Below are 18,381 nucleotides of genomic sequence, written 5' to 3'. Positions count from 1 at the left end.
CCCAAAGACTCTGACTTCACCCATAGTTTAATTTAGTGATGGACTCATTATGGAGAGACAATAGAGATGTAGTCTGGTTAGAGGAAGTAGGTCCTTGCTGGTGTGCCTTTAAAGAGTGTGTACTGTGTGTGTGTGTGTGTGTGTGTGTGTGTGTGTGAGAGAGAGAGAGAGAGAGAGAGAGAGAGAGAGAGAGAGAGAGAGAGAGAGAACTTGACACAAGCTAGAGTTATCTGAAAGGAGAGAACCTCAAATGAGAAAATGCCTCCATAATATCAGCTATAGACAAGCCAGTTGGGCATTTTGTTAATTAGTGATCAATGGGGGGATGGTCCAGCCAATTGTGGATGGGGCCATTCTGGGCTGGAGGCCCTGCATTCTCTAAGAAAGCAGGCTGAGCAAGCCATGGGGAGCAAGGCAGTAAGAAGCACAGCTCCATGACCTCCACATCAGCTCCTACCTTCAGGTTCCAGCCCTGCTTGAGTCCCTGTCCTGACTTAATCCAGAGGTGGACTAAGGTCTGGAAGTATAAGCCAAATAAACCCTATCTTCCCCAACCTGCTTTTGGTCATGGTGTTTCATCACAGGAATAGAAACTCCGAGTAAGTTAGGGTTTCTCACCCTTGCCCCCTTTCTGCCCCTCTCTCTTCCCTGGCTGCCATGTGTTAAGCAACTTGGCCTGGCCATCATACTGTTTGCCTCACCACAGGCCCAACTGCAGCCCCGAAACCATGAGCCAAAAATCAGTTCTTCCTCCTTGAAGTTGTCCTCTCAGGCTTTTATCACAGGGACAAAAAGTCGACTAATATTGTGGAACACAGCAGACACCAAGTCCCCAGAGCAGGAGGGTACTTATATTGTCTGAGGGCTGGGAAACAAATGGGGTGACTGGGGTGGAGTGAGCTGGAAAAGTGGGGAAGAGATAAGACTTGAAATTTGGTACAAGGGTCCAGTGACCCCCCCATTTTACAGATGAGGCCGATTGAGACTTAGAAGAGGGGGAAATGTTCATACTAGTATGGATACTTGTTCTGAGGTCTTGGTCGGGTATTTCACAGCACAATTCATTGCAGACACTGGCATGAACACTATATCTCCTTTTACGATGGCCCTCCTGAAGCAGCCCTCCACCATTTTAGGATATCAAGGCTGATGGATGCAGCTCCAACTTCCTCCTGCCCCAGGTGATATGATTCTTAGTCATGATCTCCCAGAGGAAAGGGTCCCAGACACCTCTGGTCTTCTTTTTAGTTGATAACATTCTAAGATAATCCCAATGGGTTTTCCCAGATCTCCATGTGGATTAGTTACTGACTTTTCACTGTTGCAATTCCCGACAAAGAAAGTTTAAGAAAGGAAAGGTTTGTTTGGGCTCAGGGTTTCTAGGGACATGTTCTATCATGGTGTGGAAGTATGGCAGCAAGAGAATGACATAGATGGTCACATGATGTTCACAGGCAGGAAAACAGAGAACAATGAATGCCTGTGCTCAGCTTCTTTCTCCAATTATTCAGTCCAGGATCCCAACCCATGGCGTGGCATCAATTATATCTAGAGTGAGTTTTCATGCTTGGTTAGCTTAATCTAAATAATCCCTCAGATGCCCGGAGATTGCTTTCCACTGTGATCCTAAATCTCATCAAGCTTGCAACCAACGTTAATCAACCAAGATTAATTAATTAATTCCCTTACATGGGACGTCTGCATGGTTTCTCAAGAACATGTCTTCTCCCAAGATTGCTTTTGAAAAACTTGAAATGAACACTTGGTGTGACACAGGATGAGGTGGAGGACAGACATAGCACAGCCTATGGCATTTGGGGGAGCACGTTCATGTGTCAGTATGTATGGTACACGTGGTCCCAGGAACACATCCTGGTAGGTAAGGACTCACATCCGAGTGCCAGCTCATAAGCTTAAAACCAGAAAGGAAAATGTAAGCAGACACTCATGTAAACACTGAACAAACAGAATGCTGTTCTTTGCTCCCAGTCACTGTGGAATTTCTGAAACCCTACCCTGCCATATGCACACACATACACACACACACGTGCACACACACACACACACACGATGGATAGCTGTTGAGAGTGGAGAGGGAAGACAAGGCTATTTTGCTTTGGGGATTTCAAAATTACTCTCTCCTCCCTGTCTCCTCTCTTACTCTGCCCTCCAGGTCAGAATGGAGGATCTACTGATCTACCAAAGGGAGGCCCTGGAGCTTCCAGAAAGAGTAGTACTCTCCCTATGCTCTGAAGAGCCAGAAATTCACTGGCAGATGCTGGATCACCCAAAGTCCCTTTCACTCGTCACCTCCTTTTGAAACTTGAAGGGAAATCGTGAGTGGGAGTCCAATAGCTCTCAGTTGGGTAATGGAAAGTGTGGGCTCGTCATCCACCTGGGTTCATTCAGCCCATGGCTAAGGCATTTAGTGCTCTGAGGATGGGCCTCTGGCCTGCGAGAGGGGTGTGTAGCTAGCGTCACATCCATGAGGGAGGCTATGAGCCTCAGGTAACACTGGGAACCAGAAGAGACATCTGAGAGAAGAGACTTTACCAGAAGTATTCAGGTTCAAGTCTGATCTCTGCCATTCCTGGGACCATGGGAAATAGTACACCCATTTGATCCTGTGTGATCAACCTCATTTAATTTAAATGGCACTGTGCAAACATTCCAGTTGTTGACTTACAGGATGTACCTCATGATGTTCCTTTCCTCTGTTTCACAGATTCAGCTGTTTCCAAGGAGACTGGAGGGAAAGAGAAGCAACAGAGTATGTAGAAGACTCACCTCGGCATAGCAAAGAGGTCAGGAACTTCCAGAACTGATGCCAATAGCACGTGTGATTTAATGGTCTTGGTGCAGCCCTCTCCTCACTGTCGACCCAGGGGCCATGGCCACGGGCGATGAGACTCAAAATTTAGTCATCCGGTAAAATGCTGTAGCCTATCCGAGTGCTTGTGCAAAGAAACTAAACAATGGTAGCTTTATTTTCATGATTATAAACTGAAGGTCCATGAAAGCAAACTTTGAAATACAATCCAGAATGAAAAGATCATCCATAACTCGATCAAGCTTTGAGTATTTCTCTGCCATGTCTTTTGCTTTCTTGGCTTTTCCTTGAGCAAAGTACCATCCAACACATGGTAAATGTTATGATCTTAATTAATCAGCTTTTTCAAATGTCTGGATTATTTCATTTCGCAAATATTCTGGGGCTACACCCCGCATCATTTGATTGTTTACATTCTCACAGGCTCGTCTGATGCCAGTGGGCACGGAATCCCAGACGTGCCGTGTGAGGAGTGAGACGTGGTCTCATTATATAACCAGGAGCTGGCACTTTGGTCCAGGATGGACTTGAAGTGACCATCCTCCTGCCTCCGCTTCCCAACTGTGAAATGACAGTTGTGCACCACCATACTTGGCTCTTTAAATTGGTGATACATGTGCCTATGTTTCATTCTTCAGAGCATTTGAGATAGATGGAGAGCATCTTGGTAGGCAGCTGATCCTGGCCTGTGACCCACAATCCTCCTGCCTCAGTCTACGTCATCATGTCAATTCTATCCCAGTGGCTTGTAACAAGTCTTTCTTTGTCCTGCCAGCCAGCTCCCAAATAGCAACATGGAGACTTACTGTCAGTAACAAAAGCTTGGCCTTAGCTTAGGCTTGTTTTTAACTAGCTCTTATAACTTAAATTAACCTATTTGTATTAATCTTCATTCTGTCATGTACCTCTTATCTTGCTTCTCCCATATCTCCTGGCATCTCTCAGGTACCAATCATCTCCTACTTCTCCCTTTACCCAGAAGTCCTGCCTATGCCTTCTGCCTAACTATTCAGTTATTTTTTAATAAACTAATCACAGCAATTTATCTTTACACTGTGTGCAAATATTCAGTAACAGTGGCTCTAACATTAAGCAGGCTTTGCTTTGCTTCATCCCACAATCTAGTTAAGTACTTGCTAATCTCAATTTTCTCCCTGTGCCCTCATGATTTTATTCAGGTTTAATCAAATTTCATTATAAAACTAATAACATTTTAAAATGCACACTTAAAGGCAATGGATCTCATCTATGAGTATCCTACCAAATTCACCTTGGGTGATAAAGTATGTTAGGACTACAGCTACTCTTTGTCTATAGTTGAAACAACAGCTACCACTTGACAGCTTAGCAAACAAGGGCTAGACTCTTCTACTGTGGGCCAATTCTGACATATGTGCCTATTCTATGCAAAGAGGAGAAAGAAGACTAACTTCTGCTGTGAGAGACGCAGCAACCATAAGCTAGTATGTGAGAATTTTGATGCCAGTGGATCTAAGAATACCATGAAAAACAGTCCCATGGCATGATCATGACCTTGTGAATTTTTGTAATTATTTTAAATAGTTTCTTACTTAAATGATAGAGTTTAAACAGAATGGACCCCAAATGGCTGTGGAGTCTACAACTGGCAGGAGTGAGCTGATTGGTGGGTAGAGTTGTGTAAGGTACAGGCTTCAGAGGAAAGAGATGACAAAGAGATATCTCATAGCCATGTGAGAAGGTGAAGGGTGTGAGGTGAAGGCCCACACTTCATTTGCCTCCCAGTTTCCACAACCTCACAGAGAATCTGACACACACTCAGATGTGTGTTCATGTAGAATTGATAAAGAAAAAGTAACAAGTACAGTTTTAAAACAAAACTTGTTGCCAAGACTACAAAATTTATAATTAGCCCTATCCATAATTACCAGGAACAATTGAGGATGCAAAAGGTCCACGCTTGATTTCATTTTTTAATATGAGTCCCTGCAAGGAACTTTACAGCATGCCAGTTATCTGGCCAAATTTATAGCATTTAATCCTCACCCAAACGTTGGCAGGAGCAAATTATGAAACGTGATAAACAAGGCAGTTGTGGGTTCTGTCTTGTAAATAATTAATGCCTACTGTGATCATTAGAAAGCAATAAGGGGCAGCAGGGGGCGGAGCCTCAAACAGCACCATCGGGAGGCCTCTTGGGGGAGATCTGAAGGTTGGAGTGTGGTGACCAATGGAAAGGCAAGAGCATAAGGAAGATGTTTCAGGAGAGAGAGAGTTAAGATACCGAATAACGTATGAGCTCAGAAGGAAGCTGCACTTGTGCAATGTTTGTGACCCCTGAGGTGAGGCAGGGAGATGGCTTCTTGGGAAGGAAGAAAGGCAGGTAGAAGCCAAGTCATCCTCAACAGCAGGGGCCTTTATCATCTGGTCAGCTGAAGACACTGGTGTGTTTCAACGAGGGAGTTACAAGATGGAATTTCATGGTTTGAGAAAACATTGCTGTGGGGTGAAACACCACTCAAACTGCTGATCAGTGCAGGTTGCAGAAGGATGCACTGAATGGGGAATCTTAGTTAGCAAATCACTCTGATTTCCAGGGACAGCTGGGGAGGCTCGGGCCAGAGCAATGGCAATAGGAAGGGGAGAAATAACAATTTCTGACCCATTTAGAAGGCAAAGCCAAGACGCTGTGTTATAAGCAACAGTCCCATTTCTCTGGCTTTAGTGATCAGCATGGAAAGAAAGGGGGAGACAGAGTTCTCAGGTCCCACCAAGACCTCAGTTTTGGAATGCTGTCCCTAGGATGTCTATGAGAGGCCACAGGACATGTGAGTCTGGGGCTTGGAGGAGACTGGGTAGGAGGGGCACATGGAGAATTGCTGCTGGCACATGGTGGAACTGAAGCCACGGGAATGTATGAAGTCACCAAAGCATAGAGAGACCCTCAGAAAATTCAAAAAACAACTCAGCTACTCCAAACAAAATAGCCAGGTCCTGAAGGATTTTGAAGTAGATGACTTGGAAGAATTCCCTCTGTGGTGTGGGATTCCACAGTCATCTTTGGCTACAGGAGGGACATGGCTGGCCCCGGGCTGTGGTCTATTGACAGGCTTTTCATTGAGCCAGTCTGGAAACCATGTCTCCACCCACAATCCCCTGCCAGGCCCCGTGATCCCACGGCCTCTCTCTCTCCTTCTTTCCTTTCTGGCTCTGCAAGGATACCATAGCATCTAGGTCTTGAAACTCTGAAAAACCCTCAGGATTTTGACAAAGCTTGGCCTTCTGTCTCTTGTGCTGGCAAGTTAACTATCATCTACCACAGGTGTCTAACATGAATAGCAGGGGCAGGGGCTGGTGGATTTCACTTAGGGAAAGTCAGGCCCAGAATGGGGGGTGGGGGTCATAGTGTCAGGCAGAGCATCCCTGTGGTGGACAAGAAGGTAGCCACAGAAGGAGAATGTTAGTGTGGACATCTTTCTCAGGTGAGTGGTGGCTGCAGAAGGCCAATTTCTATTTGCCATGCACCTCACATCCATCCATTCTTCTCCAAAACTGTCACCAAATGTCCACTTGCTATGTCCACTCATTATCTCATGACCTCCCTCCCTCACTTTCTCTAGATGAGACTCTTGATGTCTTTTTTCTCCTTCGTCAATCCTCATCCCATCTTCCTAATTTCTATTAACAATCCCACTCTTCAAATCGCTAAAACCAGAAGGAACAAGTCTTCCAGGACCCCTCCCTTCCCTATTAGCCACATCCATTAGTTTCTTGAAACAGTAGTGATGGTTACCCTCTCTCTTCTTGTTCCTATCCTCTGGCTACCATCTAGGCTAGACCTTCTACCAAGTTTGCTCACCATTCTGCCTGGAGTCTAGTATCCTTGCTGCCCCCATACACATATAACACACCCATACCTCCCATTTTTTTTTCCTGTTACAATCTGTTTCTCAGACTCCAACACCAAAGTCTGGCAGGTTCCTACACTCTTTCAGGCTAAAGACTCTCCAGAACTCAATGGCAAAGCCATTCATTGCCTGCCCCTTCCCCCATTGTTGACCCTCCCCGGTTTCTCCACTGCCCCCTGTCGGTGAGGCACATATGTTTGCCACATGCTACTTTGAGCATCTCTTACCCGGATGCCTCGCTTGTCCAGCAATGTCTTCTCATCTTTCCCTGGTTGTGGCCCTCAAGCAGAATAAATCATGACTGAATTATACCGGGAGCTTCAAAAGAAAGTTCTAAAAGTTCAAAAACTTTGAATTGACAGGGACACTCAGAAGGAAGCCCTTGCAGATTTTCTGCCAGTATTTCTGTACTTTCAGGTTTAGTGTGGGGAGAAGGAGTTGGCATCCAAGCCTTAAATCCTACCTAGTAAGGTTCTATGGTGGTCTGAATATAACTGGACCCCATAATCTCATAGGGAGTCGCACCATTGGGAGATATGGCTTTGTTAAAGTAGGTATGGCCTTATTGGAGGAAGTGTGTCCTGTGCGGGGGTGGGCTTTGCTCAAGATACTACCCGCCTCTCAGTTGACTTCCTGTTGTCTGCAATATGAAACACTCTCAGCTACCTCTCCAGCAGCACATCTGCCTGTGTGCTGTCACGCTCCCTACCATAATGATAATGAACTAAAACTCTGAAACTGTAAGCTAGCCACCCCAACTAAATATTTTCTTTCTAAGAGTTGCTGTGGTCATGGTGTTTCTTCGCAGGGATAAAAAGTCTAACTAAGACAGGAACAGGATCTAAGAAGATGTGTTAGGCCATGTTCTCCTTTAGCTCTCTCCTGGCCAGCCCCTTAATTTCCCTCTCTTCTCCCTCCTTCTCTGTTGGTCCCATTTATTCACAGCAGCATCCAGTCACTCCACGTGTGTCAAACACGTTAGCCACACAGTGCTGGGTGCTCAGAAGATGCCAGTGTGTGGGGGGACACAGCCTAGCCAAATGGAAACAGGGAAAAGATAAGTAATTTGTTGTATAATTAACCTATGATTTTACAAGGAGAGAAATATTCTAATATAAGGAAAAATAATAAGACAAACTGTGAATATTGGGAGTGAGCAGAGAGAAGGCTCAACCCTCACAGCAAAAGGCTCACACCAGCATCCAGTCTCTTACACAGACTTTCTTCCTTCATACTTTCCCTATTAAGTTTTTTTAAGTAAGCTTTTTATTAGAATTTTGGGATTTTTGTGCAGTATGTTTTTATCATATTCACCCCTTCTCCTAACTGTTCCCAGATGCATGCCCCCTTTCCTTTCCACCCAACTCAGTGTATTCTTTTTTCACCCATCGAGTCCAATTTGTGATGTATTCTTGGGTGTGTAGCCTTCCACTGGAACATGGCCAACTTGCCAGGGGCTACATACTTAAAATGGATTCTTTTTCTCCCAGAAGCTACTAATTGCCAATAGCCCTTCAGCTGAGGGTAGAAGTCTGTGCCGATCTCCCCTCTCCATGCTGGAATTTGGTCTGGCTTAAGCTTGCCCATGTTACGTGCATGCTATCACAATCACTGTGTGTTCATACGAGCAGCTGCCCAGCTGTGTCTAGAAGAACACAGCTCCAAAAAACACTCCAGTGTAAAGATATTCTCTGCCCCTCCTGCATGCTCACCCTCTCACACACGCACAATTCTTTCCTCCAGTGGGAATGCAAGCTCTGTGGAACTGAACAAGATCAGCAGTGATTAGAATTCTCCTCATCTCACACTGACATGGTCACTCTCACTGGCACATGTCTTCTTTCTTTAATCTTTCTTTCTTGCTTTACGTTTATGATTATTTTATGTTTTGGTGTTTTGCCTGCATGTGTGTCTGTGTTGGGGTATCAGAAGCTCTGGAACTGGAGCTAGAGACAGATGTGAGCTAGGGGGAGTACTGGGAATTGAACTGGGTCCTCTGGGAGAGCAACCAGTGCTTTTAACCCTTGAGCCATCTCTCCAGCCCCTACCACATGTCTTTTTAGTGAAAGCAAAGCCTGTGGCTCCTCCCACCTCAGTAGTACATTTTTCCAAGTCTTTTGCCTTACCTGTTTTCTACTTTTGCCTGCAGATGTTACAGTGAGCATTTCCATTATCTATTCCCATATAAAAAGTACTGGAAATGATGGAAGGGTTTTAAAGCCTCAAAGTCTGCCCCCTGGGACATACCTCTTGCAACAAGGCCACACCTCCTAATCCTTACAAAACAGTTCAATCGACTGGAGAATAAGTATTGAAATATATGAACCTATGGGGGGGGGCATTTTCACTCAAACTGCCACAATGCCCACCCCAACTCCCATAGGCCCATGGCTGTATCACAGTGTAAAATGCATTCAGTCCAGCTTCAAAAGTCCCTGTAGTCTTTTAGAGTTCCAACACTTTTAAAATACAAAGTCTTTTCTGAGACGCAAAATAATCTCTTAATTGCAACCCCCCGTAAAGTCAAAAAGCAAATCACACACTTTCAACCTACAATAATACAAACTATATATTACCATTTCAAAAGGTAGGAGTGTGTAGTGAGCCGGACAGGATCGCCATTACAAGATGGCGCCGACACCCTGTCTTGTTTGTTACAAACAACTCCATATTTGGCTATGGCTTTGAGAGCTGCATGTCCCCGCTTCCCGCATGCGCGATGGATGCGGATTCTTGAGCCTATCCCGATGCGGTCTGGTGTCAGCTGTTGGTGGCAGCCAATCACAGGGCGACCCGTGTGCCAATTCCCTATTTAAGCGGCTGCCTAAGTGCACCCCCTTCCCTTCGCTTCCTGCTCCCCCTTCGCTTCCTGCTCCCCTTCGCTTCCTGCTGCCTCTCCCCTGTGCTCCCTGCCCCTTCGCTCCCTGTCCCTCGTTTTCCTGCCCCCTCCTTTCCTGCTCCCCATCAATCAAGGGCACTCCAGTAAAGCGTGATCTGAGTGGAATCCTGGTGTGGTGGTCGTTCTTCCGTCACCGGCAAAGAAGTCCGCCGCAACTGGTGCCGAAATCCCGGGAACTTCGGTCGCCAGGCGAAGGGCCGAAGAGGATTCTGAACTCAACACGCGGAGTGGCGACGTCGGTAAGTTTCTCCCAGTATGCTGGTTTCAGTCTCCCCAAGTATGCTGTTTGCGGGAGTGGGTTCTTGGGTGTTTGGTCTCGTGTTCGTGGCGTTTGTGGTGTTGGTACTGGCCTGCTTTCTCTGGTTTCACTGCCGTAAATCCGGCCACAACCTCAGAGCGGGAAACAACGTGGACGTTCCGAGAGAGGGGCGAAAGGCCCAAATTAAACACAAGAACGGTTTTTCAGATTCAAAGGGAGGAAACTTGGAAAGGCCTGAAAGAAAAAAAGTAAAAGAAAAGGATCCTGATACAATCCTCTCTAAAAGAGAGGCTAATGAGAAGAGGGGACATCCCCTCTATCCAGTGCTCGAGGAATTTGCGGGCCTGGATCGGTCTGAGGAGGAGTTAGACCCTCAGGAGGAGGAAGAGCTGGAGAAAGCCGCCTCTGGTAATCTTAATGTTTCATCCTATGATAGGCTTGGTAGAGATCTGGCCACTAAACAAGATATGCTAAGAAAGGAAATTATATTCCTCTGGTTCGAGTTACCGAGGCCTCCAGATTTTATAAAATGTGAACCGCTGAGGCTCCAAGGTCAAGCAGCACGGAGGGTCTGCAAAGCTGAAAACACAGGACCTGCCTTGAGGACAGACAGGCTAGAACGCTAGGCCACTCCCAGCGTGGGCCTCAGGGCATAGAAGTGCAGCACGACCGTGGCAAGGCTCACCAGCTTAAACAGTCGGGCCCAGCCGCTCTGCTCAGCCAAGTCTCCAAGCAAGGCTGAGCAGCTGAGCACATGTTCTTGTGGTTAAACAACTTTGTATTTAGGCCCAAAAAGGGGTATTGCTAAGTTTTGAGGTAGATATTTGCCTAATTTTAAAAAATAGACATAGTGGGAGACTCCCAATGCTGGAGAAACTCTCACTCGGGTCTTGGGATGGCGCGGGCCCCCGCATGGCTCGCGGGAGACCATCCTTGCAGAGGTCGCACACGTGGCCTTGGTTGGCGGGGGAGGAGTTCAACCCCAAGTACCAGGAAAAAGAATTTTTGAAAAAGAGGCCACATCCCAGTGGTCCAAAAGGGTCATAAATTCCAAAAAATCCACAGGTGGTTGCCTTGGGACCACTCCCAAGGTCGTAATCGGTTAGTTCCTAAAAAACAGCAAGCTGATAATCACAAGGAGGAAACTCACTGTTTCTCGGGATTGTCAGGATTGCAGTCTTGCTTTGTCTTCAGCTGGTTCCTAGGGCAGGGTCCCTGAAGCGGCTAGCCCTGGATTTTTGGTTCTTCTCTTCCTGCTGGGAGAGTCTGGTTTGTTCAGGTTTTTCAATGCGATGTGCGATCCAAAGGTGACTGTCGGTTTACACTTCCAGCAATGGAGTTTTTTCTTTACCCACATTTTCTTAAACATAAATTGTTAACAGTAATTTTTAATCTTGGTCATTTTTACAAGGATAAGGTAAAATCTCAGAGTTTTGGTTTGCATTTCTCTGAGGACTAAAGGTTGTTATGTTTGAGCATTTTTAAGTCTCTCAGTCATTTTTAAGTTCATCTGAGAGTTTTCAGTTTAGGTCTGTAACAAATATTTTTATTGGATCAAATTTTTAATAACTAATTTCCTGAGTTCTTCATATATTTTTGGAATGGATTTATGATAAGTAAAGATCTTTTCCCACTATATAGCCTTGTTATACAAAAGGTTCTCAATTCAGGAGATTTATGGTTTCTCCAAATGTTTATGTCACTGAGGCTGTGTTTGAGATGTGGCAAAGTGTGCTTCAAAAATTTTTCTCTGTGAGGTTCAACATAATTTTTATATGCTGAGGCCTTTGGCTCATTTAAACTTAAGTTTTGTACATGGAGATGGATGTAGATCTATTTTCATTTTTCTACATGTTGGGGCCTGGTCTTGGTACCAGATAAGATCCAACAGACTACTTCTATAAAATTTCTGGGGGCAGTTATATCCCCTTTGACGGTGACCCCTCAAAAGATTTCCATTCGCACCCATCATTTGAGGACACTTAATGATTTTCAACAATTATTGGGGGATATTAATTGGATTAGGGGGTATTTAAACATCCCCCGGGCAAAGTTGTTGCCCTTGTTTTCTATTTTGGAAGGTGATCCAAATGTTAATTCGAACAGAACTTTGACTCCCTTGGCTGAAAAGGCTTTAAAACAGGTGGAGAAAGCAATGACTAAGGCACAATTGTGCCGAGTCGATCCTGATTTGCCCATATTCTTATGCATCTTAAAAACTGCACATTACCCTACTGGGGTGCTATGGCAAGATGGCTCCTTGTGGTGGATCCATGGTAATTCTTCAGGTACCAAAACCATTCAATATTATCCCGAGTTGGTTGCTTCTCAAGCGGTATTGGGGATAAAACATTGTTTAACATCTTTTGCTACCATGCCAGATAAATTGATTATTCCCTATACCAAGGGACAGGTGGAGACATTAGCAGCTACAGTAAATGAATGGGCTGTTTTGGTTTGCGCTTTTCCTAACCTTATTGATAATCATTATCCAAGACATCCCCTATTAAATTTTGTGGAAAGGAACTTAGTGTATTTTCCTAAGGTTACCTTTAAAAAGCCCATTAATATGGCCTTGACTGTTTTTACTGATGGCTCCAAAACTGGCAAAGGTGCCATAGTAATTCAAGGTAGGGATCCCATTTTGCTTGACTTTCGACCTGATTCCCCACAAGTCACGGAATGTATGACCGTGCTGGAAGTTTTTAAAAGATTTTCAGAACCCTTCAATTTATTTTCAGATTCTAAATATGTGGTGAATGCTGTTGCCTCATTGGAGGTGGCTGCCTTTGTTAGAAATTCAAGTACAGTTTCCAATATTTTGTGTCAAATTCAAGCATGCATTTTACAAAGGGATAATCCTTTTTTCATTGGACATATTCGGGCTCATACTTTGCTTCCAGGACCCATGTCTGAGGCCAATGATTTGGCTGACTGCCTTACCCAGTCCATAGCTTTGGTCGTCTCGGACCCTGCAGAATTAGCACGAGATTTTCATAAGCTTTGGCATGTGCCTGCCAATACCCTTAGAAAAAAATTTCATATTTCCAGACAGATAGCCAGAGAAATAGTTAAAGCCTGTTCTTCATGTGTGACCTTTTTATACCCCCCTAATGTTGGGGTCAACCCTAGAGGGCTGCAACCTAACGCGTTGTGGCAAATGGATGTTACCCATCTGCCTGATTTTGGCAAATTAAAATATTTACATGTATCAGTGGATACCTTTTCGGGCATTATTCATGCCACGCCCCTAGCGGGAGAAAAGGTAACTCATGTAAAAACACATTGCCTGGAGGCCTGGGCCGCCTGGGGAAAACCCCTACGCCTGAAGACAGACAATGGCCCGGCATATACCTCCCATGGATTTCGTGCCTTTTGTGCACAGCTCCAAGTGACCCACATTACAGGTCTTCCATACAATCCACAAGGACAAGGTATTGTGGAAAGAGCCAACAGAAATATTAAAGAAATTCTACAAAAACAAAAAGGGGGAATAGCTGAATCCGCTTCCCCCAGGGAAAGAATCTCCCTTGCTCTCTTCACACTTAACTTTTTAAACCTGAATGAGTCGGGTGCTGCAGCAGCTGAAAAGCATGCAGCAGGCCCTATGGAACAAAAGGAATATGTGAAGTGGAAAGATGTATTGGATAACAAATGGTATGGACCGGATCTTGTGTTGGCAAGATCCAGGGGAGCTGTATGTGTTTTTCCACAGGGCCAAGAGGCTCCGCTTTGGGTTCCGAGCCGGCTGACACGCATGATCAAGGAAGTTCCTAAGGATGAGGCTGAGTCTCTGGAGAAAGTTCCTGCAGACATCCCTGATGACGTGGATCCAGTGGAAGGCGGAGCACTGAAGGGGAATCCTGTCAGCCTTCCCAAAGGCGATGCCTGTTCGGCATGATGCCACAGTTCTCCCCAGATTTTTACCTTTTAGGAGAAGCACGTAACTTTACAGAGAAAGGGTCCCTGTGCTTTCAGTTGCGTGGGCATGTTTTTGGCAAGCTGCCTGGGTGGCCGTGTGTTGTGCCTGTGGTTGGTTTGCTGCCTTCGAGCCCAGACCTATAGGGATAAGGCTATATTGGGATAAGGTTGTAATCTCTCAGGCATTAGCTACTCTGGAGTGTGGCTCCTTCCCCCAGATATGGTTGTCAGCACTAAGAGACGCTTAGGGCTTCCATCCTGCATAGCCTTTGCACCCCATGAGATCTGTTGATCCATTGCACTTGGGTAGGTGTGCGGATGTAGACTCCTGCGACACAGCCTTTGCACCCCCGGGGGTTCTCGAATACCCATTGCACAGGGGAAGGTGTGTCCATGGAAAATATCTTCCATCCTCGATCGACCAACACATCATGAGGTGGGGGTCAGATTGGATGACGTTAGTCCTGCGCTCATTGCTTACAAACAATAAGGGGGAACTGTAGTGAGCCGGACAGGATCGCCATTACAAGATGGCGCCGACACCCTGTCTTGTTTGTTACAAACAACTCCATATTTGGCTATGGCTTTGAGAGCTGCATGTCCCCGCTTCCCGCATGCGCGATGGATGCGGATTCTTGAGCCTATCCCGATGCGGTCTGGTGTCAGCTGTTGGTGGCAGCCAATCACAGGGCGACCCGTGTGCCAATTCCCTATTTAAGCGGCTGCCTAAGTGCACCCCCTTCCCTTCGCTTCCTGCTCCCCCTTCGCTTCCTGCTCCCCTTCGCTTCCTGCTGCCTCTCCCCTGTGCTCCCTGCCCCTTCGCTCCCTGTCCCTCGTTTTCCTGCCCCCTCCTTTCCTGCTCCCCATCAATCAAGGGCACTCCAGTAAAGCGTGATCTGAGTGGAATCCTGGTGTGGTGGTCGTTCTTCCGTCACCGGCAAAGAAGTCCGCCGCAGGAGTGGGTATTTTTAGGAAATACTACACCAAAGAAAGATTGAAAGCCAGAAGAGTAAACTTCAATCCTGTAGGTCCATGTCTGATGCCAAAGGGTTTAGATGGCACCACCCTTTTATCTTAGCTAGTTCTACACCCTGACTGCAGCTTTTCCTGGCAGATATTCCATGGCTCTGGCACTTGTAACATCTTGTGAATCTTTCTCATCTTCATGCAATGGCCTCTCAGGGCTTTCATGTAAGTACTGCTCAGCCACACACTGCCTGGGCTCAGCAACTCACCTTGATGACCGAGGAAGATTCTATAACCCATCAACTGTGTATCCTTCATGACTCTGAAGTTATAACCACGTAGATAATATTGCCAAGTTCAGCTTTCACATTCCTCCAAAACACGGCATGATCAGGTTCTTCACATACCCCACTCCTGGTACCAACTTCTGTCTTAGTGATAGAACATCATGATCAGCAGTTTATAAGAGAAAGCATTTAGTTGGTCCTACTGTTTCAGAAGGTTAGAGTCCATGATGAAGGAGTGAAGACATGGATGCAGCTAGCAAAAGAAGCAGTTGAAAGCTTACATCTCACAAGCAGGACTCAGAAAGAGCACAGTGAGAAAAACAGGAGGCTTTTGAAACCTCAGAGCTGCCCACTGTGACATACCCTCTCTAATAAAGCCGCATCTCCTAATCTTTCCCAGACATTTATACCAACAGGTGAGCAAGTATTCAAACATGGGAGGGGGCATTCTCTTTCAAACCGCCATAGTATCTGTCCTGCTGTGGCTGCTATTGCTGCAGCGGCCATCCTTGGCTACCCTCACACAGCTTTTTTAACCCTCAGGAATTCAACAGACTGGGCCTCAAAGACTGAGCAGCTACTGTGATATCAGCCTCTCTGACATGCAGGCAGCCATGGTTGAAAGGCCTGGCCCTTATCATGTAAACCAGTCTAATAGATCTCCTGTGCAATGTGTATTTCATTCTAGCTATCTGTTTCCTCTGGTGAACCCTGGCTAACACACACATGCTGGACTCCATCTGTACCTAAGTTCCCTGGCCAGCTAACCTGTAACTCCATGACTCAGCCTCTGCCAATCTCTTGTCTTCTAGTCGCATACACTCAGTACTCGGGGCTCTTCTCCACTCCCCTCTTGTTTATTCTTCAACAAAAGGCACAGCATTCCTCAAGACGATTCTACTTCCTCTGATCTTTCCGAAGCCCCCTACCTCTTATGTCTCTGTTCTCACTCAGGACTCAGGTGATAACTCAGGTGTCAGCAGTTCTGTGCGACTTTCCTTGAACTCAGCTAAACGCACTGCCTTAGCGTCACATACCATGTTACCTTGATTTTCCCTGCAGCAGCATTGACAGGATCCGTCATCATCTTGCTTGGTAAGGTGAGTAATTATTATGTGATTTTCCTCTCAGGGAACAGATCCAGTTTGTGTGGATGCTGCTGTGTCCTCAATGAGAAGAGAAGTGCCTGACACCCAGTACCCAGTAGAAATACGGTGCAAGGACAATTACTGTTGACTGGAGATATTCACCAATACCATGGAGCTGATTATTTGATTAAATCTGAACTTCGATTCTAGTTCAAGCCTGCACTTACTAGAAGATTTGCTCAGCCTACTTAAGCATTCTCAGTAAAATGGGAATAACAGCCAGTCCTTCGGGTGTCAAAGGTCATTGGATCTGAAATTTTAATTGTGTCGAACACTGTGAATGTTCTCACTTAATCTTTCCAACAGCTTCTGTGAAGTGAGTGCTTTTGGCCCTTTCTACAGATGAGAGCATCGCATCTCAGAGCTGTTGACTGATACCCAGAGAATCACAAATAATTGATGGTTTCAGAGCAGGATGGGATCCCACAACTGTCTGACACTCATTAATAACGCTACTGCAGGGCTCCCCGTCCTCTTGCCTTCGGTTCCATTTGGCTGTGAAAGTGAGCCTGGAATCCAGCTTCCTCCTTCACTTGGCCCAAGTCTCTCTTCGCCTCAGGCTCTTATCTGTCAGATGAATGAGTGGTCTAGACAGCACATCTGAGTCTGGGTTCCCCCTCTGGGCCACGTGTATGAACAAGGCTGATACTGGTTTACACCGCATTCCTGAGCCGTCTGCTCATCATTCACAGCAGGGAAACAAAACCACCAGGAACAGAGCAACAGGCAGCTAAGAGGGGTGGAAGTCTGAGGTCTACTGTGGGCTCCGGGAGTCTCTGGCCAGCCACAAACTTGTCCACACAGGCGGGCATGGATCGTCCATTATCTCTGAAATCATACGTGGCTTACGAGTGAGCTCATGGTGGTGAGCCATGGGAAGGACACAAGATCAGCTCGGGTTCCTCAGCACGTTGTGTAGCCACGGGACAGGGCTGCCTCAGACATGTTAGGAGAGTGCAAAGGCTCGGAGCGGGGGTGTCTGCAGAGTTAGTCAGACCTCAGACATGACCTGGGTGAGTTGGAGATGACAGTAACAGGGGAGGAGGGCAAGGATTCTCACCAGGGATAGGGACAGTGTGGCCAGGCTAGTGGTGCCAGGTGGGGATGCAGCATGTGGAAGCCATCTAAGCTCCTCCTTCAGGACCTATCTTATTGATCTGACATATCTTTCAAACCCAGAAATGGGCACTGGATCTCTAATAAAAATTAGGACACCGATCATCTTACTGGATAGTACAATTAATTTGTTAAAGGTCTAGTTGGCACCAGAATTCATCCTCTCATTCCTATTTTCAATCATTCAGTCATTCCAGTATCAAATCTTCACTGAGTTCCTGTAGTGTGCTTTATTCTGAGACGTCATAGTCTTAACAGTAGAGACCACAAAGCTCTTCCTTCCTAAAGTACACACAAGGACAGGGAAAGGACAATGATGCACACAGTGTGTGTCACTGTGCGTAAGCTTATAGGTAAGAGGTAGATAGAGAGCCTGTCGCCCTTGAGGTCCCAGTCTGAGTCCATCTGCATGGAAATGGCTTTGACAGCCACTTGAGGGTGACATTGGAATTCTGAACAACAATGAGGCTTTAGATCAGGAGCTTCTAGAAATAAAGATGGACTCACAGTGGAAATGGGGAGGAAACAGAATAGAGAGGCTGTACATGTGACACCAGGACTAAGAGAATAGAGAGGGTAGAGATGGCTGCTGTGGTATTCTGTTTGTACCTGTGAATAAAGTTCCTCCTGTATTCTTAAAGCTTTAGGGCAAATTGAAGCCACATACACAGCTTGGTTTTTTTTTTTCTCTTTCTCTCTCTCTTTTCTGACACACACCACAGAGACAGAGAAAGATACACACAGAGAGATGGAGAAATTTGAAGACCATGTCTAGAAAACATGGAGGACACAGAATAAAACTGCAGTGGTCTAAGGATGAGGTGACTGTTCAGGACAACATTGGTAGCTAAGCAAGAGTCTTTTGGAACGGTCAATGTCTGACCACTCCCAGGCTCTCTGCACCTCACTGCTCCATCATGTCACAAAAACCAGGCATACTCCCCATCAGTTCTCACTGTCTGGACCAGTTCCTTAGCAGTCTCGGGGTGGGGGTGTCTGGTTCTTTCCCTGGCATCTACGGATGCCACCTTTGACATCTCTGGGCTCACAGCTGTCATTTCATTTGTA

Source organism: Microtus pennsylvanicus, chromosome 2 (genome assembly GCF_037038515.1).
Source record: "Microtus pennsylvanicus isolate mMicPen1 chromosome 2, mMicPen1.hap1, whole genome shotgun sequence".
NCBI lineage: Eukaryota > Metazoa > Chordata > Mammalia > Rodentia > Cricetidae > Microtus > Microtus pennsylvanicus.
Note: the sequence above shows the minus strand (reverse complement) of the source record.